This window comes from Sinocyclocheilus grahami, unplaced genomic scaffold (assembly GCF_001515645.1).
Source record: "Sinocyclocheilus grahami isolate Dianchi unplaced genomic scaffold, SAMN03320097.WGS_v1.1 scaffold297.1, whole genome shotgun sequence".
NCBI classification, from domain to species: domain Eukaryota; kingdom Metazoa; phylum Chordata; class Actinopteri; order Cypriniformes; family Cyprinidae; genus Sinocyclocheilus; species Sinocyclocheilus grahami.
In genome coordinates, this window is record NW_015505476.1 from 1,074,605 (window position 1) to 1,100,522 (window position 25,918).

Here is a 25,918-nt window from a genome sequence, read left to right on the forward strand (position 1 = left end):
CATTTTTTATCAGTATGTGTGTTCCCTGGGAATTGAACCCGCGACCTTTGCTCTACCACTGAGCAACAGGAACATTATTATATTATAACACAAACATAAACACACTGCTAAATAATTAATCAACCACTATGTAACAGTAGACAACTCTGTACTGTCCAGTGTTATTTATATATTTTATACTTATATTTTAATATTTTGATTTAGCATTTATCTATTATATAATATAGCTTTTATGTTTCATATATTTTACTTGCATTCTGTTTTAAATTTATTTGTAGTATAGGTTTTAATAATTTTCTTATTTGTACTTTTACTTTGTTTTTAACATCCTATTTATTTTGTCTAGCTTTATTTTTATTTCAGTTTTGAATGCGCTATGGTCTCGCATCCTTTACCATACTGGAACATTGAATCACACTGGCTGAATACAGGAGATTGCTTTTGACAAGAGCACAGTCGCATGAAGACACTCTTAAAACTGAGCGACTGTATCAGCAAAACATCTTCTGATCATAAATACTGCAGAGACACTGTGGAACATGAAATCCCCTTTCTCACATAACGACTCACACTTTAGGTGCCATTATTGCAGCTTTATTAGGAACTTGCCCATACCTGATTTCCTCAGACTGGCTGTCAATGTACATCTGAGATTCGTCTCCTTAAAGGAATAGTTCATCCAAAAATTTAAATTAGCTGAAAATATACTCACTCTCAAGCCATCCAAAATGTAGATGTATTTGTTTCTTAATCATAACAGATTTGGAGAAATTAGCATTACATCACATGCTCTCAAATGGATCCACTGCAGTAAATGGGTGCCGTCAGAATGAGTCCAAACAGCTGATAAAAACATGTCAACATGAAGTTGATGAAATCCTGTTTTACTTGTAAAGGATTACAAAAAAAAAGATGCTTTTTAATTATCAAAAACATGCACTTATGAATTTGCTCACAATAAGAAAGTCAAGAGAGTCCATTTTGATTTCCAGTTGACATTAAAACATGAGGTTTTCGATTCTAGCAACAGGGTTCATGACTTTCATATTCAGCTGTTGACATATTCATGCATTCATGACCTCTAGACTGGACTATTGTAATGCACTGCTAGGTGGTTGTCCTGCATCCTCAATAAACAAGCTACAGGTAGTCCAAAATGCAGCAGCTAGAGTCCTTACCAGGTCAAGAAAATAAGATCATATTACGCCAATTTTACAGTCTCTGCACTGGCTACCTATTAAGTTCCGTATCAGTTACAAAATATTATTACTTGCCTATAAGGCCCTTAATGGGTTAGCTCCTGCATACCTAACTAGTCTTCTACCACGCTACAATCCATCACGCTCCCTAAGGTCGCAAAACTCTGGACTTTTGGTAGTACCTAGGATAGCAAAGTCCACTAAAGGAGGTAGAGCTTCATTCAGGATGATGTCTACGTGCTGTTTGTTAGCTAGAGATTTTGCATGATTAAATATCAATTAATAAAAAGAAAATTAAATGTAATAATTTTATTCAAAAAGGATGCATTAAATTGATCAGTGACAGCACACTATGCCTATTTCAAATATTGATTTATTTTTCATCAAAAATGCATCATGGTTTTGACAAAAATAATATAATATAATAATATTAGAATGATTTCTGAAGGATCATTTGAGAATGAAGGTTGGAGCAATGATGCTGAAAATTCAGCTTTGCCATAAAGAATAAGTTACATTTTAAAATAAATTCAAATAGAAAACAGTTATTTTAAATTGTAAAAATATTAATTATTATATATAATAAATAATGAAAATACTATTAATATGTATTACTGTTTTTACTGTATTTTTTGCATTAATAAAACTACCAGCCCCAAAATTTGAAACAGTAAAATGTCAATAACTGGATGGTAGTTTGCTTTGGATAAAACATTTGACAAATGCATAAATGTGAATTTTATATCAACCTCACGTTAACTCATTGCGATTTCACTTTTTTAACGCTAGTGTGTAATGTTGCTGTTTGAGCATAAACAATATCTGCAAAGTTACGAAGCTGAAAGTTCAATGCAAACGGACATATCATCTATTAAAATTTTGGCAGTTTAATGCCTACAAAAACGGCTGGTAGGGACTACAACAGGGTTCCTCAATTAGTTTTCGCCGAGGGCCGAATTCTGACAACAAATATAATATATGTTATTATTATTACAATTATTATATTGTCGCTTTTGTTAAAATAATCACAAGACGGTCACAAGATGAATATTCATATAATATTTTCCCCCAGTAGTCTGTTTTATTCAAACAATTATGAAAATTTTTGCATTTAGATACAGAAGAACTTTGCCTGCTGAATATTAAAAACAAATGAACAAACAAAAAATCTGGATATCCATGTCTGCCATGCAAATCAACTGTTCCTGCTCTTTCCCAGACTGGATCTCTTCTCTGCACTTTACCTAATTGCAGATTCAATTATTAGATTTGTCAGTATTAATATTTTTATGCTTAGATTTTTTTGGGGGGGATCAAACTGTAACCCCGTGTGTCCCAACAAGACACGCCATGATAAAAAGTATCTTTTCCATGTAGTTTTTGTCCTAACCACCCGCAACAGCGACACGTGACAATAAGCGACATGGAATTCTATTTTAGGAACGTTTTTTATTTTCTGCGACATCGCGGCAGGAACAACATACCAAATATGACAGTGATAATCTCAGGTAATGATTATGTGCTTTATTCAATGTTAAAAGTGTCTAATGTGAGTTTAAATAAAGCAACAATAGATATTTTACCTCAGATCTAGAAAATAAATTAAAGCAAACTTGTACGTTAAAACTGTGAACTTACTGCGAACCAACACGTGTATTCCATAACAAAGATATCAGTCACTCACTCACTCAAAACTGTTCAGTCCATTCACATTTGAATCATCTATTTTTCGTGTCCACTTTTCTTTTCTACGCACTCGCCATGTTTTTGCGGTCACATCGTATCTACATTGGATGCGACAAAGCATTGCAAATCATTTGAACGTTGTGTCAGTACCGTCAGTACATTATAAATAGAATGAGTCAGCAGTTTACTGTCAGGGATTTGTTGTGCCGTGCCGCATCCAAGACAGCATCACTGATTATAACGAGTTCTTGTATTTTATTGCATCGCACCGCGCCGCGCCGCTCGCGTCCGGTGTAGACACGATGTAAGTTAATGTAGCTTTCTGATGCTGCGTTTGAATTTTCATGCCACATTATTTGAAATTAGCGTGGACCAAATTTTTTCTCTCACGGGCCGGATGTGGCCCGCAGGCCGCCTATTGAGGAACCCTGTAATACAACAAGTTACTTCCCAGGTTCGTGACGTAACAAACCCAGATAAACCCCGCCCTCGGGAAAAGGCAACAAAGGGGGTGAGGCCATGCTGCGCTGCTTTAGAGAAGAGGAAGAGAAAACTAGAGGTGCATGTAAAAATCTATTCAAATATGAATCGCGATTCTGTCTTCTGACGCTTCTAATGGATTCACAAGTTTCAAAATCAATGTTCTAAAGCAGCAGTTTTAATACTGTTCCTATATACGATCCTCTTAAATAATATCCTGTGCTTTTCAATCGGGCTCAAACTGATAAGCGATATTAACGACTCCGTTGTTTACAATACAACCGGAGCACATGCCTCTGAGGTGAGGGGCGGGACGATTAGACGCGCACTAAAGGCGGTTTAGCCAATCACAACACACTGGACAAGCTAACCAATCAGAGCCCATCGCCTATTTCTGAGGGAGGGGCTTCATAAAAGAAGGAAATGATCAGCACGTTTCTCAGAGAAGGGACAGAGCAGTGTGGAATGAAGGTAAATTATGTGAAGAATAATGCGTTTTTAAAAAAAATGAAGCATTAACACATGTTAGACTGCACCCCATAAACACAATCAAGCCTAGAAAAAAAACAGTGAACCACCCTTTTAAAACAATTATAGGTGCTGTCAGTTTTTTTAAGAACCCTTTTAATTAATATTCAAGACAAAAAAATATCCTTAATAAGAATAGTTCTTTCAAACAAAATGCAATTCATCAATCGGTCCATTTGTGATAAATTTTCTATTTTCACTGTCAAGCTGCTGTTGTTTTTGCCATTTGCTCACAAATCTTCACTGCTAAATGGAACGCAGGCTCTTTGTAGACTGTCAATACACAGCAGATGTACTGTCACTATGCACTAATGTGTGATGACAGTATTTGCATATCAAATTAAAACATAAATATGTCTTCATGAATTACAGAATCTTTTCGTGAATTTATCTAATTACTATAACAAATAATTGTATTTTATGCTTTACAGACAGTCTGCTCTGTCCGTATGCAATGTGGCATGGCATAACAAAACAAAACTGTTCCCATTATAAGTGCTTGCGGCATCGACAGTGCTGTTGATTATAATTGGAGAATGCATAGTTTTGCTCACTCTCAGTGTAGACATGCGTTACAGCTGACACGCTCTCTTGTAGCACAGACAGATTCATTTACTATAACGAGAGCTTTTTGATTTATCACGTCATTCTCTTGCAGTGCAGATACAGAATTTGCATGCAAATTGTCAAAACATTTAAGCATTATGGTAGCAGGTTGGACTTTGGAATTAAAAATTTGTCCCAGACATAAACAGACCTGATATAAAAGCCCTAAAATCCATCAAATCAGAAGCTAAAATGTTGCACACCTTGACCCCAATAATACATTTCCCGCAATTCATGGTTGATGATGAAATGCTAGCTGTCACTCAACGTGACATTTAAGATTTCTAGCAGTGATATAAGATTTTTAGCAGTGATATTGGAATTGCCAGCGGTTGACTGAAATGAATGTCAGCGCTGACTCTGGAGTATTTGCTGTCTAATAAGCTCACTTCCAGCAGACGTCTGTATCATCTGTCACTGTCAGACATATGCAGGCCTGCTTTCAGACTGCTGTTCCTTCTCATATTGAAATCTTACAACCGGACACCACTGACAAAACACTCACGTCAAATCTGACACATGCAAGACATTTCACATGCTATCAACATCTACACATATACACACACTATGAAGTAAGGGCAGATAAACAATGACAGGCAAGCAAAATTGATTTTTTTTAATGACGTTCATTTATAAATATTTTCGGGACAGTTGACAGAATTGCTGCGTTGTCTTCATTCGCATGTGTCAATTTAAACATTTAAGCTATTTTAATCCAGGAAAATGTCTCATTGCGCTTAAACTGATAAATACACACTGTTATGTCAAAATATCCGTTCTGGACAATATCCTCATAAATATCCTTGTAAAAATAGTTAGTTATGTCTTAAGTGAATGTAAGCAGCTGAGAAATAAATCAAATGTGTATCATTATACTGGACCCTTGCATTAGGTCTTAAAGTGACAGCAGGCTAAAACTCCTGCTGATTAATATTAAAAAAAGAGAACACCTCTCACAGCCCTTGACTGAATACATTTTGTAGCGTTAACAAGATTAATCAATATTTAAAAATGTTGAAATACTTTAAGAAAATTTTGTGGCAAAGCCTATGCAAGAGTTCTTTCTGGTACTCAAATCTGATTGGCTGAGAGCCTTTTCAGGCAAACGATAGGCTTGCTGTGATAGTTTGTTGTTGTTGTTGCTGTGATAGTGTTGACGGTGTTAAGACGCAACACCATTTACGTCACTTACTCACCACAGCACCATCCCCAACCGTCGTTTTTTTTTTTTTTTTATAGCAATAAAAATTAAAAATCATTTAGCTCAGTTAGAGAACAGACACTAAAATTAAAAACTGAACTGAACTGCAGCATGCTGAATTACAGTCACATGATCACAGATCAGCCGCAGGAGTCAGATTTAATTTATCACGTGAGGAGAGTGAGGTGAGAAAAACAAGACTATAGCGGAAAATTTAGTTTCGAAACGAAAAGCAAAAGCACCCGTTTTGAAAATATTTTTGATTTTGTAAAAGCTGTTGACTTTTGCCGTTTATTTAAGGTAATTTTGGAAGTTTTTTTAAACATTCGTTTAGCATGGTGTATTTTTATTTGTTTTGTTTATTTGTTTAATATAAGTGAGTTTGTCATTGTACTGTTTTGTTGTTGTCCATTCAATCAATTGATGCCTAAATGCCGCTAATTCGAAAGTGAAAGTAAAATGTGCACGACCATTTACAAGCTTTAAAAGCAAAGAAAAGCGATGGAAAGACGGAAAACTAACGAACTACCCCTACAAACACCCCAACAGAACTCCAACAGTTTCACTGTTTGCATCACTCCGCTTGCAGTATTTCTCACAGGAGTGTCATGGCGGATGCCCAAATCCACTTATATTTTATAAATAATAGCTGTTTTTGTGTCGTAGAATTAAGAGTTTTTTAGGCGAGGTAGTTGTTATAGACTTAAAATATGCGGTTTGTTAATAAAGATAATGTCCATTAGAAAATTAGCTTCGACATTTTAGGTGGTGTGAGCTCCAGGGCGTCAGCGGCCGTTCAATGCTCATGAACCCGCCAAGAGCAGCCTTAGTGCGCACCCAGATCTTCTGGAATTTGCCACTGGCTCTGATTTCTCTATAGTGGTTAAACATGAGAAATAATTTGTTTTGGGTAAATCTGACGGGTAGTCTTTGGTCTCATTAATCTATTATTTGTTCCAGAGCAAATAGTTTTGGCTGAGGGCAAAATCTCATAACATTATATTTTAGTAACGGAGGCTTGGGCTCAGCTGTTAAACTGTCAAAGTGAAATTTGAATCTGTTATGAAAGGAAGAAGTTCTGCACAAAAGAGGGTTTTTAAAGACACTCTGTTGTTGTCTATTTTTTATTTATATGTACACACTCGTGCTGTCGCACTGTTGTATAAACACGATATCACACTACACACACACACAAAATATATATTATTTAATTAATTATATGTTTAGGAAACTTTTAGACACTTATGTCACCCTCAAAGATGCCGCCAAACTGGCAAAATATCAAACCGAGTGGCAGCTGTAAATAAATAATGCTACATCTTTTCTTAGAGCTAACGTCACTTGTGCAAAGAGTTTTAATTTTGCAATGACCAACTGGTTCCACTGTGATTTTAAACCTAAAAATAAACTTATATTCTGTAAAATGTTTTCCTTGAAAATTGTGTTTGAGCTAACTGTATCTAAAAATAAATGCTTCTTTGTTTGATATTCTGTTATATAACACAAGATATTCACACATTTTTAAGTGTGGCTTAAGTGGCCAAATTATTTTTGGACTCACTATATTCAGGCTTCAAGAGAAGTGTTATTGGAAACCTAATAACATCCCTTAAATTTCTCCTGCAGAACAAAACTTCACTCTTAACTTCAGGCTGAAACAATTTTTAAAATATTTTGACATGGTAAAATTAAGACAGGACACTGGTGATGATTTAAGGTGAAACCCGTTGTATCCTATCACAATATTTCTCAATCACAGGAGCCCCTGATGGTACCTGAGCACTACAGGCCAGCGAAAGTGTGAAGATAAGGTCACAAAATTTCAATTACCGATTTCAGCTGAGCAGAAAATTACATCTCAGGGACAAGGAGCAAATAAAACACTGGTAATAGGCAAGTGCAACACTACTGATATGTTTCCTCATTTATGTGAGTAACAGCAGCTGGTCTGTCGTAATACTGCACTGCTTCAAAGAAGTTAGTTAAGGGATACTGGAATTAACTGGTAATCTTACACTAAATTGAAATAACGTTTATCCTTTCTTTTAAAGAGTTTTTGCTTTGTTAAACAACATATTTTGTGCTCTAAGATACCGTGTATAACAGTTGGGAAAATTGCATTGCAAGTTTCTGTTGAACTTTCTTCAGTGTGTAGGAGCCCCTGATGGTACCTGAGCACTACAGGCCAGCGAAAGTGTGAAGATAAGGTCACAATTTCAATTACCGATTTCAGCTGAGCAGAAAATTACATCTCAGGGACAAGGAGCAAATAAAACACTGGTAATAGGCAAGTGCAACACTACTGATATGTTTCCTCATTTATGTGAGTAACAGCAGCTGGTCTGTCGTAATACTGCACTGCTTCAAAGAAGTTAGTTAAGGGATACTGGAATTAACTGGTAATCTTACACTAAATTGAAATAACGTTTATCCTTTCTTTTAAAGAGTTTTTGCTTTGTTAAACAACATATTTTGTGCTCTAAGATACCGTGTATAACAGTTGGGAAAATTGCATTGCAAGTTTCTGTTGAACTTTCTTCAGTGTGGGCTGGATATAACCTCACGCTTATGAATAATCACTGACATTTACATGTGAGAAGCAGATGGAGGTTTCTTCATTATATATTTGGTGTCTGACGTTTCACTACACTTTAAAAATCTTTCTGACTATTATTATACTTATATTAAATGTGCCATATTAAGACTGTTATGCATTAAGTGTTTTCATATCAGTTTAATTTTAGATTAATAGATAAATAGTATGACAGATAGAACAAAAGAACACCAGACAGATAGACAGATCCTTTATATCTTGTCTTGACTAAGATTGCAATTGCAATAAAAAGCAACTGAATTAAATCATAGCTTTTACAAAGGAAAATAAAGATTTGATGCATAGTTTGTAATTAAATTAAAGTCTAATTATTTAAACTATATTTTGATCGGGCTAAAGCTCTATATACTTTGCTGGAGTTCAAAGGGAAACAGAAAAGAATGTCATCAAACTACTTTATGATGCTGATTTATTTATATGACTGAATTTTACATGAAAGGGGGAAAAAAATCTGATACATGATACATTTAAGAGAAATGGGAAACTTGATGCAAAAAAAGTCAATGATTCTTTTTTTATGTAAACAACCTAAAAGTATTTCTGCCCCCTGATTAAATGAAAACATGTTTACCTCTCTATAAAAAGTGTACCAAAATATCTATACAAAAGACTGAAGACTCAGTCCCAAGTGTGCATACTGCAGACAGTGAAGAGTTAACAGAATCTATTATGGCTGTTACCCAGCACTTAACCCCGGATTGCTCCTGGGGGAATGAACCTGCAATCGGTAGCACTGGACTTAGAATAGCCTGTTATTTTACATGAAAGGGGGAAAAAAATCTGATTCTTCTAAAAAAAAAAAATCAAGTTTCATAAAGTTAAAAAAAGCACACACACAAGAAGCTTAACTTCATAAATGATGATACATTTAAGAGAAATGGGAAACTTGATGCAAAAAAAGTCAATGATTCTTTTTTTATGTAAACAACCTAAAAGTATTTCTGCCCCCTGATTAAATGAAAACATGTTTACCTCTCTATAAAAAGTGTACCAAAATATCTATACAAAAGACTGAAGACTCAGTCCCAAGTGTGCATACTGCAGACAGTGAAGAGTTAACAGAATCTATTATGGCTGTTACCCAGCACTTAACCCCGGATTGCTCCTGGGGGAATGAACCTGCAATCGGTAGCACTGGACTTAGAATAGCCTGTTAAGTGGCAACTAACTAGTCAAAAAGTAACAGCTGAAGTGCTCACCATTCAACTTAAGAGTTGACCTTGTGATTGCCAGATCAAACCTTCACAGAGCTGCAGTGCGCCTTTTCCAGAATAGTCATTAGCCTGTCGTTTGATCCCGTGCTGCTTTCATCTCTACAGGGTTCAGAAATTAGCATGATCAATTGCTGCTGTGGCAAAACAATCTTGTAAAATGTCCATTTGTGAAACCATGATAGGTCAGTTCTATCTATGATTGTGTTGGTATTGAGCTCAGCTCTGGTTTTGAAACACGTTTATTTTATTTCTTTGGACTGGCTTGTCTAAAGTGGCATGTTAGCATCATCTAGCAGAGTTTGAGGTTTAGCATTTCATGCAGTAAGATGACAAACACAGCAGGTCAGCACTAATGAAATCTAGCTTCATGCACTTTAATGAGCAGTTAAAGCAAAAGGAGATCTGGCTGTTGTGAAAAAGAGACCGTAAATTAAAATCCTTATTTTCTCACCCTCCTGTTGCTCCAAAAATGTATGACTGACTTGCTTCTGCGAAACACAAATAATCTACTTTGAAAAATATCTCTGTGCATGATTTAGCAAATTATTCAATTGAAGTCAATGAGATCATATGTTATTTAGATCAAGAAATTCTTCAGAATATCTTCTTTTGTGTTCCGCAAGAAAGTCAAAGTAAATTATAATGATTTTCTTTTCCTTTTTTATCCCTTTAAATCTGGAAGAAGATTTTATTGCTCAAATATTGCTTATTTCATAGCTCAGGAGATGTAATGAAGATCTAATTGTATTCATTTCAAGGTGTATTTAGCAGTTTTGGATGTTTACATTTGATAACTTAGGCAAATAATGAAGGAGTGTTAAATTATTTACAAATTGAGTACACATTACTGCCACCATAAACTCTGGACTTTTCTTTAAGCCCAGACCTTCTAAGCTGGTGACGTAATAAAAGAATAATAGCAGAAACAAACTGATATTGATCATAAGCTTGTATGCATTTGTATACCATTATTGAATAGCAATGAAATTTCCAGAAAATACTACTCATTTAGATTTATGAGGACTACTACATTTCCCATCATTCTCTGAAGCTGCATTGTAATGAAAAAAATTTTAAATTTTCTTCCAATTAAAATTACAAAAACATACATAATATCATACAGGTATTTATGAAATTAGAAAACTCTCTCTCAATACATCAAAAAAGAGAGACGGTATACCACTATTGAAGAAAAGCCATGAAATTTCCAGAAAATACTACTCATTTAGCTGATTTATGAAGAGACAGACTACATTTCCCACCATTTTCTGTAATAGCATTATAATGATAAAATACACAGCTTAAAAAAAAATCAATTACACACCAAATGGAGACCCTTTGCTCTTCATGTTTTGCATTAGTGCTACAAAACTCTTTCTATCTCAGTAAGTGAAAAAGAGAGAAAAAATGAATGATTATTCAGCATAATTTTCATCCAATCAAAATTACATATCATACATTTCTGTCAGGACCATTATCGTCAAAGATGATTGACAATTAGCATACAGTTTGGATTGGCGGTATGGTTCCGTTCTGGGCAAGAGCTCCCTGTGCATCCATTTGTGGTGATTCAGACATTGCCTATGCTTAGGACTGGGAAAATACGCTAATCTGCCAATACTATCCCGATACTTGTGTGCCGATTCAATATATATTGCGATAATTGAGTATTGCGATTATATGAGTATTGCGATTATATAGCTATTGCGATTCGATATTACAATTTGTTGTCATTTTTATTTGCTTATTAAAGACTAGACAATGGAAAAATACTTGACCATACCCTTAAAGAGACGAGTATATGTATATGATGAGTCATATTAAAAACAATGCATCACATCTTTCTGAACTTTTATTTCAGGAGCATACACATACACAGTGTATATTTTAAAGTGCCTTGAACCATGAAACTTTCATGTAGCCCACCAAAACCCTGAACTTGCACATGAATATAATAGTCAAATGTTCAACAAAATGAATAGAAAAAATTATATCTGAAATAAAATAAAGTGCTATGTTACTTTGCATACCATTTTAGTCATGTTTAGTCATGTTTTCCCAGCAGTGTTTCAAATCCAAAGTGTATTACTTGGGATTCAAAACGTGAAGGTGAAGAAAGAATTCTCGAAGAGGTTTGATCCTCTGCCTCTGTCATGGTTTTGCTTTCTCGCGCCGGCTTGAAACATATACAACGTCATCTAATAGAGCAGTGCTGAGCACTCAGACTGATTGTTGTATGACAAAGCACTGCGAGAGCTAGAGAGAGCAGACGGCTCCGAATGCTTACGAATCGCTTTCGCAGTACTTTTGATGTCATACGCCGATCGGTCTGCATGCTGCTGCTTCAAGTTGAACACACCTATACATTTCGCCCTCTGTTGGAATAAAAGCAATAACTTCTCCCCACCACCTCTTAGGAAAAGTAAAATAATTACAGTTTTTCTCAATTGCTTTGGCACATTTTCTTAATCTTAACATTCTCTAAACTGTGAGTGCAAATGTCACAACTGTTTGCTGGAACTTCAGAACTTTATTGCATGTCTGCAAAATGTAGTTACTCACCCAAAACATTTCATTCATGCTTCAAAACCTAGTTATCATGTCAGTAATTTGGCCAAGGCCACCAAAATATAAAGTATTTTTGTCATCGTGTGAGCCACACTGGTCAAAATGTTTAGTTGTTTTTTCACCATGACAGTCAACCATGGAAATTATCTGATATTTGTTGAGAAGAGTCAATAGTACATAGAAAAAAAGTATATGAACATTTGTATTTATGCAGTACATTTATTTTTGTACGAATGCCTCACATATAAGTGAAATCTTGCTTGTCCAATTACTGTACATTTCATATTTCTTATGTTACCACAAATACACAAAAATACTTATTTTGAATACTTCAAAAATTATTCTTGGTGGACATCCTGTCGCTCTTGTTGGTCAGGCCAAAGATTTTCATCAACATCACATCTGATGTTTTCCATTGCCATGCACCGGGGTACCAAGTTTTCATAATTGAATGGATCGTTTTGAATGTGATGGCTTACACGATGAAAAATGTTTGAGAAGTTATGAAGAGTTTGACAGTTTAAGTGAGAATCGGCTCATCAGTTTTGATCAACAAGCCATATGCAATTAGTTGTTGTGCAAATTGCAGACAATTGTATTTACTGTTTGCACACATGTGCCAAAGCATTTGCAATTTGCTCAAATCAATAAGAAATTCCAATCTGATGAGAACAAGAAGCTAATTGTTCAGAGATCTGAACTTATTGTTTCGGGGAAAAAAAAGTTTCATTCGAGAACTGAGCCAAAGCAATTGAGAAAAACTGTAAATATAAATTGATTCTGAGATAAACCAATTGATTTTTTAATTGTTTTTTAAAAGAATCATGATATTTAGGTGAATCGTTTTTTTCTCCCACCCCTACCAATGCTGCAGACGGAACTAGTTTTTGGGAAAAACTATGAACGTCACAAACATATGAGCTATACTCATTGATGAGTCAGAGAGTTTTGGGATTATCAAAAGATTTGACTCAGAAAATCACCCCCACGCCCTCCTCAACCTTCCAGGTCACCCTGTGAGGACGAGACTCTTCAAAGGGAACTTCCTGTCTGGCCCCATTACACACATGACATGCTTGAGTCTCTGCAGAGTGCAGATAGAGTTCTATCATCCTTCACGGATTACCTTCAGCAGCAGCAAGTATCGTGCATTACCCCACCACTGCCTCATGGAGGGAAAGAGAACACAGGTTACAAGCGAAACTGGGGCAGGTATTCTCATGAAACTCAAGTCCACTTCTCTTTAGGGACAAATGGGGGCTATGAGCTATTTTTAACATTCAAGTCTCTGCCTGCATCAGCATTAGAAACTGCGGGTTTACTGCCACCTATTTTTTACTGCCAGGTATTTCTGCACCTGACGAGGGTTGATGGTAGGCTTTTAAAGTTTTCATATTTTAAGAAAATTCCTCTTTTCTTGTATTTTCACTGTATGACAAAGACAGGAATATTTTGCTTTTTGCACTAATGCAACAAAATTAAGAGCAAAGAATGAGCATTAGTTGAGTAATTGGTACTTACATATTTTGACTAATTCTGATGCTAGTACAGAGATTGATGGAAAATGTAACCTTAATCTGGCTAAAAGAGATAGAGACAGACCGAATGGATGGATATAGAATGATAATAAGATGGATAGGCAGACAGAACGGATGGATATAGAATGATAATAGGATGGATGGATGGAACGGTAGAACGACAGATAGAACAACAGATACTGTACATAGAAAGATCGACAGAAAGACATGATAGCTGGATAGATAGAACGACAGACAGAATAGTATAATGACAGAAAAACCGATAGACCTACTGCAGATAGAATGATAAATAGAACCATATATAGATGAATGATAGACAGACAGATGGATGCGACACAACGACAGTTAGACTCTCAGATCGATAGAACAGAAAGAACAGATAGATAAAATGATAGATAGAATGGTAGAACAATAAAGTGACAGACAGATAGACAAATAGATAGATGATAGATAGATTCGACAGAACAACAGTTAGACCAACAGATTGATAGAACAGACAGATACGATAGACAGACAGACAGACAGATAAATAGATAAATAGATAGACAGACAGATTTTGTCAAATTTGGGCTGTTTGGCATTAAAAGTACACAAACTCAATTGTCCAGTCAGCGATCTCTGTTACAGACTCAGATAAGCACACAAACAGCTCATGGACTCTGCTGCTCCTCTATTAGGCAGCATCTGAATTTAAGCTGCCCTGAAGAATGACCCCGCAAGGCTGTCACAGAGGTGTCAACACTTCCCAAGTCATTTATCTCACATAATGTCACTGCTGTCAATCACACAGCAGCTCAAATCTCCGACAGCGCGATGTGGGAGCCATGCTAATGAGAAATGCATTGTTATTCTATGACAAAATCACCTCAAACCATATTCTCCAACTGAGGACACCAAACACCACAGGACTGCTGCTATTTAAAACACACTCAGAACACTATGCGCTGCATTCTGTGAGCAAATGAGGATGTATAACTGCACATGCTGTCATTTATTTATGTAACTAGTATTGTATTTAGTGAATGTGTCCAATAGACACTCAGGGGGGCTACTGAAATAAAGATATTTAAATATTTAAAGATATTTACAGTATTCAGTCAGTCATGTGATCTTGACATGAGTCAACCCTCTTTATGTAAAATAAAAAATGGCTTTTGGCAGGCTACTGATATGACTGGAGTCGTCATCTAATATGTACTGTACAGAATTTTAAAATAATTTTTAAAAAGCACTATTAATATTTAACTGTAAAAGTTTAAATAAAAAAGTCACTGAAAAATGTAAATAAAAACAATTCAAATATTAAATGTAATTATTTAATAAATCATTACAAATGAAATAGAACAAATAATAAAAAAATAATAATAAATAGTTAAATTATACACACACACGTAATATATATATATATATATATATATATATATATATATATATATATATATAATTAAATAATAATTAAATAGCCAATGATAAGACATAAAGCTAAAATAGTAAATAAAAATAATCAAATAAAAGTGTGACACCTACTCATGGTCTTCCATTCTCATTAATTTACTGTCCTAAAAGCACACAGATATGAAGAAACCCAGCACAAATCACAGTTAAATAAGGATGAGAAGCCAGCAGCACAATAAGTAATTTTAAGGAGTTACTGGTGACATACTTCTATCTGTCCCATGAATGCCTTTACACAATCTCCTTCACCATGGAAGATTTATGGATATCAGGGGGAATCTGCATTCTTCATTTTGCTCTTCTGTGTGTCCTTTTTTATCACCACAATCCCAGCATGCTAAATTTGTTCGATCAAACATCTAATTCTCCTACCATGCTTACAAAGGTCTCCTAAAGATTTTATTGACTGACGACACTAGAGGGTCTGTCAGATTGATTATTGCCTGTGAGGCACAGTCCTTCAGTAAACAGCCATTTCTATTAGCGGCCTATTTCAGCAGGCGTTCAGATGAAGGAGAGCGGGAGGTCGGATCTATCTGACCGTTGAAAGCTCGACAATGACACTGAAGACCCAGTGGAACGCAAGATGTGTACAAATCGATACAAAAGAGGAATTGACGTTTGCCCAAGTCCTTGGGGTCAACAACAGCCACTATAGTCTCGGCATGGAAGTCTATAAATGTTCACCTTACAATAGGACACACACAGTGAGCAATGACGCTGAGAGCTACTGGCTAGAGAGATTGAGGTGAAAAGGTTCAGATGTACATAAAAGGTCTTCAGATACCAAATGACAAGAGATTTGTCACATTTGTCTAGGAGTATCAGAAACTCATATGAGAACAGACCGGTTTGATGTCCCTTAATGTCCATCAACACATCAGCATGCTTCTCTGAGGGGATGGACGCCTGTTTACATACAAAAACAAGGTCGAGGGGGTCAAAATCTGGAAGGTTGAGCCACAGTCTCCTGACAAGCTTTATAATTGACCATGACAACTGATTAGTGCTGCTAACCGCAGGCAAAAGCCCTCCACAGAGCTGACTGCAGTTTATTTAAAAACAGCAATAACAATACAGCTGCATTTAGATATTAAAAGCAGCAGCATCATATTCCACAAGGGTCAACATGGTCAAATCTCTCCGAGGATGCAAAATGACTCTCTGAATGCTTAAAATGAAACCATTACAGGCTTTTAAAATCAACATGAAATTATAACTAAATTTCATATTTTTTTTAATAATATTTTAATAATGTATTAAAGTATACATACTACAATATAAATAAATGAACCGATAAATAAATAATAAAATAAAATAAACATTATTATTATTGTTGTTGTTGCTGCTGCTGCTGTTGTTGAATATGCTGTAATACTCAGAAATAAAATAAGTAAAGCTAATTAATGAGCCACACAGCTCAGGTTTGTGTGTTCATATTGACATGCTCCAGTAGAGGGTATAATACCTAAACCATATACTAAAGCACCATCCCGTTTTTTAATTGAATCTATTTAGGGGGAAAAAATTATATCAAGCAGACAGAAATTGAATTGCTTGAGTTTATTCTTATATACTGTTTATTTGAGTGTATACTGTAACATTTGCTAATTAGTTGTTTTGTCTGGCTTGAGCTTGGTCTTGTCTCTGGACACCTTCATTTATCTACATGCCTTTTGGGGTAATGTTACACACATGCAACAATCTTCTCCAAGGGACAGAAATATCCAGGTGAACCTATTAAGAGCATATCCATGCATTTATAAATATGCAAGCAAAGAATTTGCATAACATTCATACTGAAGAAGTGATTACATTATGCTTGTCAGGATCAACCAGCGCTGCTAATGTAAAATTAATGTCTGCACATGAATCTGTTTTGATGACTTGATGAAGGTTAAAGGATCATGTCAGGCAGACCGACTGGCATAAATAAAATCAACACTAACCATGTTAGTGCAAAGAGTCAAATTATGAATATAAAAGAGAAGCACATTTGACTGAAATGCATACATTCACCATTTTTGGCTGGATTTTTTTCACATGAAGTCTTTTTATCTGAAATTCCAGGAACTCTTCAATTAGGGGGCCTGAAGGTGGTGAATTACAGTCATTTTTTCACATTTAGTTCTTTTTTTCATATTAAAAATGATTTTCCATTAATACTCCTATAATCTCATAATGGGACTTTTTTGCTATTTTGCACGGTTTTGTATGCCATATGCCTTCTCGAGTTTACCAAGACAATAAATCCGGTGAACATTCACATGTTTTGTAGAAGTTTCGGTCCAGTGAAGTGGTAAAATGAAATTACGCAAACAGTTTGGATATCTTACCTATTACATTAGATATCTCAATACCTTTGATAATATTAGCTTCTGAACAACACTGCAGTAACAGTTTTAAACAAGATTTACTATCTATATTTGCACCAGCAGTCAAAATGACAAATAAACCATTTAAACAAAAACATAAAAATGATTACACTTTAAGAAGCCTGTATGAAGTTCGAGAGATACAGATATTTCAAAACTACCATAAATGTAAATAATGTACTGTGTTCTCTCAGTCTGTTGGATGTAATGAGTTTCCCTGGCAAACAATCAATAACTGCTTTTAAAATGCCTTCATACCAACAAACTTTTCACTGGATTTAAAAACCTCCTCTAGATTGAATGTGTCAAAGAGCTTGCAGGTTATAAGTTTGCATGTATAATGCTGCATGCTAATAGACAATAACCAAAAAATATTTTAAATAACTACTGGTGCTGGAACCCAAATTACCAGTCACTGGTTCTCCAAAACTTTGGAGAGCAGAACAATGCTACTTTACAAAATCAGGCCAAAATAATCAAGACATTCAAACATGCTAATGAGCTGTTTAGCATTTTAATGAGAAGCAGAAGTGTTGTTGTTCTAGAAAATTGGGGGGGGGACAAGTATATCCAAACTGCGTAATTTTAAATTTAAAATACTTTCTCCAGCTGAATATGCCGAAATAAATACAAAACAGACATTTATCACATTTAGGTGCATAACGGCATCAAAGGTGGCTTTTGTGAGCAGCTTTCTCGAACTTAAAAAGACAAAGACATGGACTTCAAGGATGTGTGTGAATAAAGTCCACAAGACTGCAAGTCTATATCATAACAGATACTCACTGTACAGCCAAACTCAATTTGGAGAGAATTGTTATTATTATTATTAAGAAATTAATATTAGTATCACATTTACATTTTTAATTATTTTTTTATAAAAATACTGATCTTGCATTAAAAATAGCCTGATTATTATTATTTGTATCATCATCATTATTATTATTATTACTATTATTGTATAATTTAATATTTTTATATAATTTTTTTTTTATAATTTTTAGTGTGCGGCAACAGATACTCTCGATAGAGCCAAACTCAACTTGGAGAAAATTTATTTAAAAATGTAAACAAATAATACATAATGCAACAATGTGAACAATAATATTTATTATTAATAATAATAATAATAATAATAATAAAGTTATATTAGTATTACTAATAATTATAAATATTACTTTTTTATAAACAAAAAACTAATCTTTTATTTAAAAAATAGCCTGAATTTTATAATAGTGTGTGGCAACAGATACTCTCAATAGAGCTGAACTCAACTTGGAGAGAATTTAGAAAAACATAAACAATCATTTTTATTATTATTATTATTATTACTATTATTATTATTATTAATTAGTTTATATTAATATTACTAACAGTACATATTATATTAAATATAAGTATATAAAATATTGATCTTGCATTAAAAAAAAATCTGAATTTTATAATAGTCTGTTGCAACAGATTTTAGATAAAAAGAATTTAGAATAAAATGTAAACAAAAGTAATGTTAATATGAAACAATACTACTATTGTTATTTAAAAAGCAAATGTTTCCAAAACTCTTTCCAACTCCTAAAAGTCCTATTAAAAAAAAATGAAAATAGCCTGGCAAATGATATTTTAGGCACAAGTTATTTTGTGTGTTCTAGCTTTGGGAGGGCTGACAGGAAGACTATGAACAGGAGCTTATTTTGGGTCAGGAACACATGAGCTTTCTCCCTGCATTAGTCTGTGTTCACTACCATGTCTCAACACACTGCAAAGCATCCATAATTAGTTTGCACCATAAATGAGTGAACGTGGCGGAGTTCTACGTGTTTGTTTTGGTCTGTTTGTTTATCGAGTCAGCTGGACCCTGGGGAAGAGGCAGGATTTGATGGAAATGCAGACTGGAGAACGGTGCTTAAAAGTGTGTAAAACGGGGGGAGGCGTGTTTTGGGAAGAGCAGCAGTCGTTTGGCTGCCAAGGCTGAAAAGAGAGTAAATCTCTGAAAGCATTAAGGGAGCTCAGAGCTCCAATTCTGTCTGATCCACACGCGTCTGTGGGCAAACGCTTGCGGAGAGAGTGAAGTGCAAGGTCAGAGGAAATCATGACAGAATGAGGGTGTTTTGAGTGCACGGGTTGGGGTTGAAATGCATTGCCCACTACGCCACTGATCTACAATCCCATAAGGCCGTGCACCTGGGCCCTTATGGCCGCATGATCGTGAGCACAGAGCTGAAAGCTCCCTGCAGAGAGTTCCTTACACACATACATGCGCACCACGCAACTGCACACAGCTGCTACATCAGGAGATGAGCGATTTCATCTGTTTACTGTACACCCATCATGGTGGCGGCTATGATGCTAATCAGGAGGACACAACATATTCTGTCACTCTCCTATATTTTACTATTTATATTATACTGACCTAGTCTCACCTTTGACTAAAAACTGATCCACATTGAAGCTTATTTTGGCCAAAAACTGACAGGAAATGATCCCCTGACTGAGAATAAACAACAACAATTTGCTCAACTGAAAATGTGTTTATAGTCTATTGTACAATAAAAGAGTGACATGGAAAATATCTATTTAAAAAATTGGTGAGGGACACGCAACTGCACACAGCTGCTACATCAGGAGATGAGCGATTTCATCTGTTTACTGTACACACATCATGGTGGCGGCTATGATGCTAATCAGGAGGACACAACATATTCTGTCACTCTCCTATATTTTACTATTTATATTATACTGACCTAGTCTCACCTTTGACTAAAAACTGATCCACATTGAAGCTTATTTTGGCCAAAAACTGACAGGAAATGATCCCCTGACTGAGAATAAACAACAACAATTTGCTCAACTGAAAATGTGTTTATAGTCTATTGTACAATAAAAGAGTGACATGGAAAATATCTATTTAAAAAATTGGTGAGGGATTCTCATGAAAACTACAGAAAAATAGCATAAAATGTATTTCAAAAACTAATAAACAACAAGGCTACAACTAATGCTTATTTTGATCATTATCAATAATAATAATAATAAGCGATTATTATTATAGCGAACATTTTAAAATGTTTGCTCATAGTTTGCAAGCAGAAGGATATTACTACTAAATTACTAAAATAATAGGATACATTATACTAAATTATGAATAATAATAAATACAAATAAATGTAAAAATCAAAAGCACTCCTCTAATCATAGTAACACATTACTACCCCTTTTCTTGTAAATGTTACAGACCTTTTATATCCAGTTACATTTATTACCATGTTACTGTTCTCATACAAATATTGCTACTTGCATTACATGGAGAATGTAAATTAAATTTTTTAAATCAAAAACAAACATTTCATCAAATTGAACATATGTTTTAACATGAAACAGTTTTTTCCTACTCCATCTGTTTGAGACTCACTCGATATCAACACAGGTCTTTATAAAAATTGGAAATTCTGACTTATATTTATATATTATACATTACATATATTATTACTTTAAATTTAAATATTATACAGCTTACCCATGTGAAACTATATGAGTGTCTTTGAAGTTTAATAAAGTTCCTTCCTGTTTTAAACAGGTTAGATCATACTTTTTTTTCTGGCATATCTCAATATGTGCATATCTATGCATTGTTATGCATTTTTCACTACCGTAAACGGAAGCCATGTCACTGACAGAGCACATGGACACAACTAATCAATAATGAGCTTTGCAGTCTATTATTTTCATTATACACTATTATTGAATTTATAGTTGTTGCTACAGCAGTAATACATTTCTTGTGTAACTACAAGTAATTGAAGGTAGTTTCCTCCAGATATTGACTGTTAAAATAGTTTTTCAGGTTAAAAAAACTTGACAACAGATTGGACAGTCAGTTAACAAATTATGCACACTATAGGTGACCCAAAATAACAAGTACCAGAATTTAATTGCAGAGTTCTTCACACAGAAAACATCTCCAAATATTAGTTAATTTAATCGTTCTCCTGAATAATTTGTAAGGGATTTCAATGTGTTCCAGCACAGCAGAAAATGGAAGGAAAGGCCTGGTGAAACACTGTACAGCACAGACCTGAATTCTGTTGAATGATCACTTGGTTAGGTAGGCTGGTTGACTGACTGGAGACAGTTGATGATGCAAGAAGGATGTAACATAGTTGATGTGTCTCTACAGAGTCGGCCTGTCAGTAATTCTTCCACTTACAGACTTGAAAAGCAAGATAAAAGACATCAATCTGATCTAATGAGGAACAGTCTCCTCAGGCGTAACCACAGCCAGGATTCAAAACTAACTTTTTGCCACATCTGCCAAATGTGAGCAAATTGAGAAAATGATTGGCCATATTTATTTTTTACTGGTCATGTAAATGTGTTCACAGTTTTATTTTTGTCCTTATGACAGTTGGATTCTTTAGTCAGTATATAATTTCATCTTAAATTATGCAGTATATTGGTTATATACAAAGTCCAACTGGCAAGTAAATTCTTAGTTTTGTTTGGCACTTGGAGAGTGTTAATTTGGTCTCTGCATAATCACTACTCTACTGAATCTCGGTTGTTTCTCATTATTCAGCAATAGAGACCAAACTGTGACTTTTGTGTGTTTCTCCTGTGAAAAAGACTCTTACATATATAATAATAATAATTCATTGCATTTATATAGCGCTTTTCTAGGCACTCTACATTGTCAGGGGGTATCTCCTCGTCCACCACCAGTGTGCAGCATCCACCTGGATGATGCGACGGCAGCCATAGTGCGCCAGAACGCCCACCACACACCAGCTTATTGGTGGAGAGGAGACAGACTGATGAAGCCAATTAGCAGATATGGGGATTGTTAGGAGGCCATGATGATCAGAGGCCAATGGGCAAATTTGGCCAGGACCCACACAGGCCACAGGGTGAGCACCCCCTGCTGGCCTCACTAAGACCTCTTCCAGCAGCAACCTAGTTTTCCCAGGAGGTCTCCCATCCAGGTACTGACCAGGCTCAGCCCTGCTTAGCTTTAGTGGGCAACCAGTCTTGGGCTACAGGGTGATACGGCTGCCGGTTATGCATGTAACATAACCTCCTGTAGAGTCCCTGAAAAGATCAAAAGTGTGTCTCAAACTGTGCTGAAAACAAAGTAATGAACTCAAACAGATATTCATATTCATTTTACAGGTTTAAAATGATTTAAAAATCATTAAAAAAAATTATTTTAATATGTTCATTGAGGTTGACCTATAACGTAAATAAAGTGTTTTGCATATATTCACAAACAAATAATATTTTCAACCCTAATTCTGACCCTGAATTCTGAAATCAATGTTTAAGGGGTGGCTCCTTTAAGGATTGCCAGTAAACAGCCACTGTTATGACTGGCTAACATCATTGCATAGAAAAATGTATCAACGTCTTCTCACTATTCCATGTGAGTAAGTGTTTTGAAAACATTATCCATATAAATGACTGAATTACAGTGGGTGGGCCACATTTAAAAGCTAAGTCTGATGCAAGGTTTTTTTCTCGCTTTAACACAGCTTATTTACCTGAGGTGATGTAAAACAATTCATCAATGTCTTGCTCTAGAGGCAGCCTTATGCAAATATATTACCCTGTGTGATTAATTGGATTTCTTATATCATGACCACTTTAAAGTGGAGTTAAAATGACCATGATGTCAAAACTGACTAAACTTTTACAAATAAAAGTGCCAAACAAAACATTTTGGGTTCCCCAAAGATCATTTCAGTGGACAGTTCTTAAAGAACCATTTTTTCAAAGAACCTTCTGTGCAAAGAAAAGTTTTCATTGATGGCAAAGTTTCTTCATGGACCCATAGATGCATATTTTTAAGAGTGTATTTGAATTTCTTATGGAATATTGCAGAATGTATTATAAATGATTCATCATGCACATCATTATTTTTTTAAAATTCATGTGCTCTCGTAATGTAATCATAATCAAACTTCTCCCCTGAGAAAGCGTTTCCCGCAGATATACGTCACAATAGAGGAAAGACGATCACACTTTTCCGTTTCATGCAGACTTTAAATGAAGCAAAATTAAGAACTGCATTAAGTCTTCTGAGATGTAAAAGAGTAATCTCAGTGCAATAAAATAATCCTTTGAGATTAGATAAATATACTGCATGTAAAAAACTGCTTTATGTTTGACATGTCAAAGTCGAATTCAATTCTCCAAAATTTGGGTGTATTCATAAGTCCTGAATCACTAGTGGGTTTTTTTTGTTTTTTTGGTCTAAGGGGAATATCAGTCAGAAAGCTGATTATATTGGGCAGATGGCATCATCAAGTGTTCTCTTGCTATCTTGGGAAGGACTTGATTAATTTAATTTGAAGACGGGACATTGCGCTTTGCCGGAAGGCTTAATATTTTATGACGAGTCACATTGGGGCTGTTGGCTGCACCTGTGAGCGGTTAAATGAGCTGGCTTAAAAGCAAAAAAACCTTGCATCAAATTTAGCATGATGGGATCAGTAAGACAGTAAAAGCAGTATCCCCATGATTACTTACAAGCTCACATTAAGTGTAAATCCCAGTTTCCACCACCTGTCAAAACAGAACTGCAGACCCATACACAAAATGCAAAGCACGAGGCGACAACTATTCACATGTCAGCTTTAAGGAAATCCTTATAGCCTATGAGATTCTTAGCATCATTACTTTGATGTGTTGGATATAATTTACCATATTAGTTGCTGTGGGATAGGCATGTTTTTAAAGCATCAGTCTTATTCAGGTGCGAAGAGTTTCATTAAACTGAAATACGATGGATAGCGGGAGGCCCGCTGTGCTCTCAGCTGGTGCCGTGTGTATGGAGACGGGCCCAGTAGAGCAGAGGGATTCAGAATCCAGCTGGCATCAGTCAATAATTCATTTCTGTCAAATCTCTTCCTGACCTTTTCCAACGTTGTGCATGACAATAGATGTGATGGAGCTCAGTGACGTCCATTAGATGGAAATAAGGAGGCTGTATTGTGTCGCTGTAGCATAGAAAATCTGCGTTCTGATTCACAGGGTGCTCACTGCTCTCTACACACTCAGCAGGTGATATCTGTAGGAGTTAACTTCACTTGACAAAATGTGCTTATTTGGAAAGCTCTAGAAGATCACATACTGTAATATTAAGGTCATGCGGATTAGGGGGTTTTGATTATGATGTGCTTTGCTCATGTGCACAAATATTACATGCACACATATTATAGTGTATATTTTTGTAAAAGAAAGGATGCATTAAACTTATCAAAAGTGACGCCTGGTTTAAAACATGCCCTCACATACGTCACAATGTGGGAAGATTTGCATAATGCCACCCAAATGTTCACGCAATGAAAGAAGGCGTAACTTTATTGTTGCTGCCACCGCGGCCGCCATGTTGTGGAGACGCTGTGTGTTTCATTGTGAAAGCGATAATACTTTGTTTGGCCTTCCAAAAGAGGACACGACTAATAATCAGTGGTTAAGTTGTATTTACAACACTGTTCCAGAACAGTTCAAACCAAATATTCAGATGTGTGCAGCACATTTTATGGAGGACTGTTTCCTGATCCTGGTAGAGTAGACTGCAATGCCGACTGTTCAGTCTGACTCACAGTCTGTAAGTAAGTTTTCATATTTAAAGAATTTGCCACTGATGATTCAAATGCGAATTTTGAGCAGTGTAGAGTATTGCTTGTTTGTCATTTCTTGTTTAGGCGATGCAACGCAATGCGTAAAAAGACAGTATAAGTCACTATAATCAGTAATTATGTCCCCACTGGATGAAACAAATGCCTCATTTAGAATGGGTTTTATTGGTTTTGTCTGGTCGCGCCGGGACACGGCATCACAGTATGGTAAGTGGTGTAACATTTCCTTCACACGCTTGAGGTATTCAGCCAATCACAATGCACTGGATAGCTGGCCAATCAGAGCACACCTCGCTTTTCAGACCGATGAGCTTTGTAAAAATCGACACGTTTCAGAAAGGCGGGGCATAGAGGAGAAACAATAATGTACAGTATGTGGAAAATAATGTGTTTTTTAACCTTAAACCGCATAAACACATTTCATTACACCAAATAATGTTCTTTTTAGTAACATCATATGACCCTTTAAATTATCTTTGAGCATGAAATCATCAAATTAGAATAATTTCTGAAGGATTAAGTGACACTGAAGGCTAGTTGCTGAAACTACAGCCATCACAGCAAAAAAAAAATATTTATATATATATAAATTGTTTATTTAAATTATAACCACATTCACAATATTACTGTTTTTGATAAAAATTAATGCAGGCTTGATGGGTATAAGAGACTTGCTTCAAACACAACAACAACAAAACAATTTTTCAAATTACACTGGATAGCTGGCCAATCAGAGCACACCTCGCTTTTCAGACCGATGAGCTTTGTAAAAATCGACACGTTTCAGAAAGGCGGGGCATAGAGGAGAAACAATAATGTA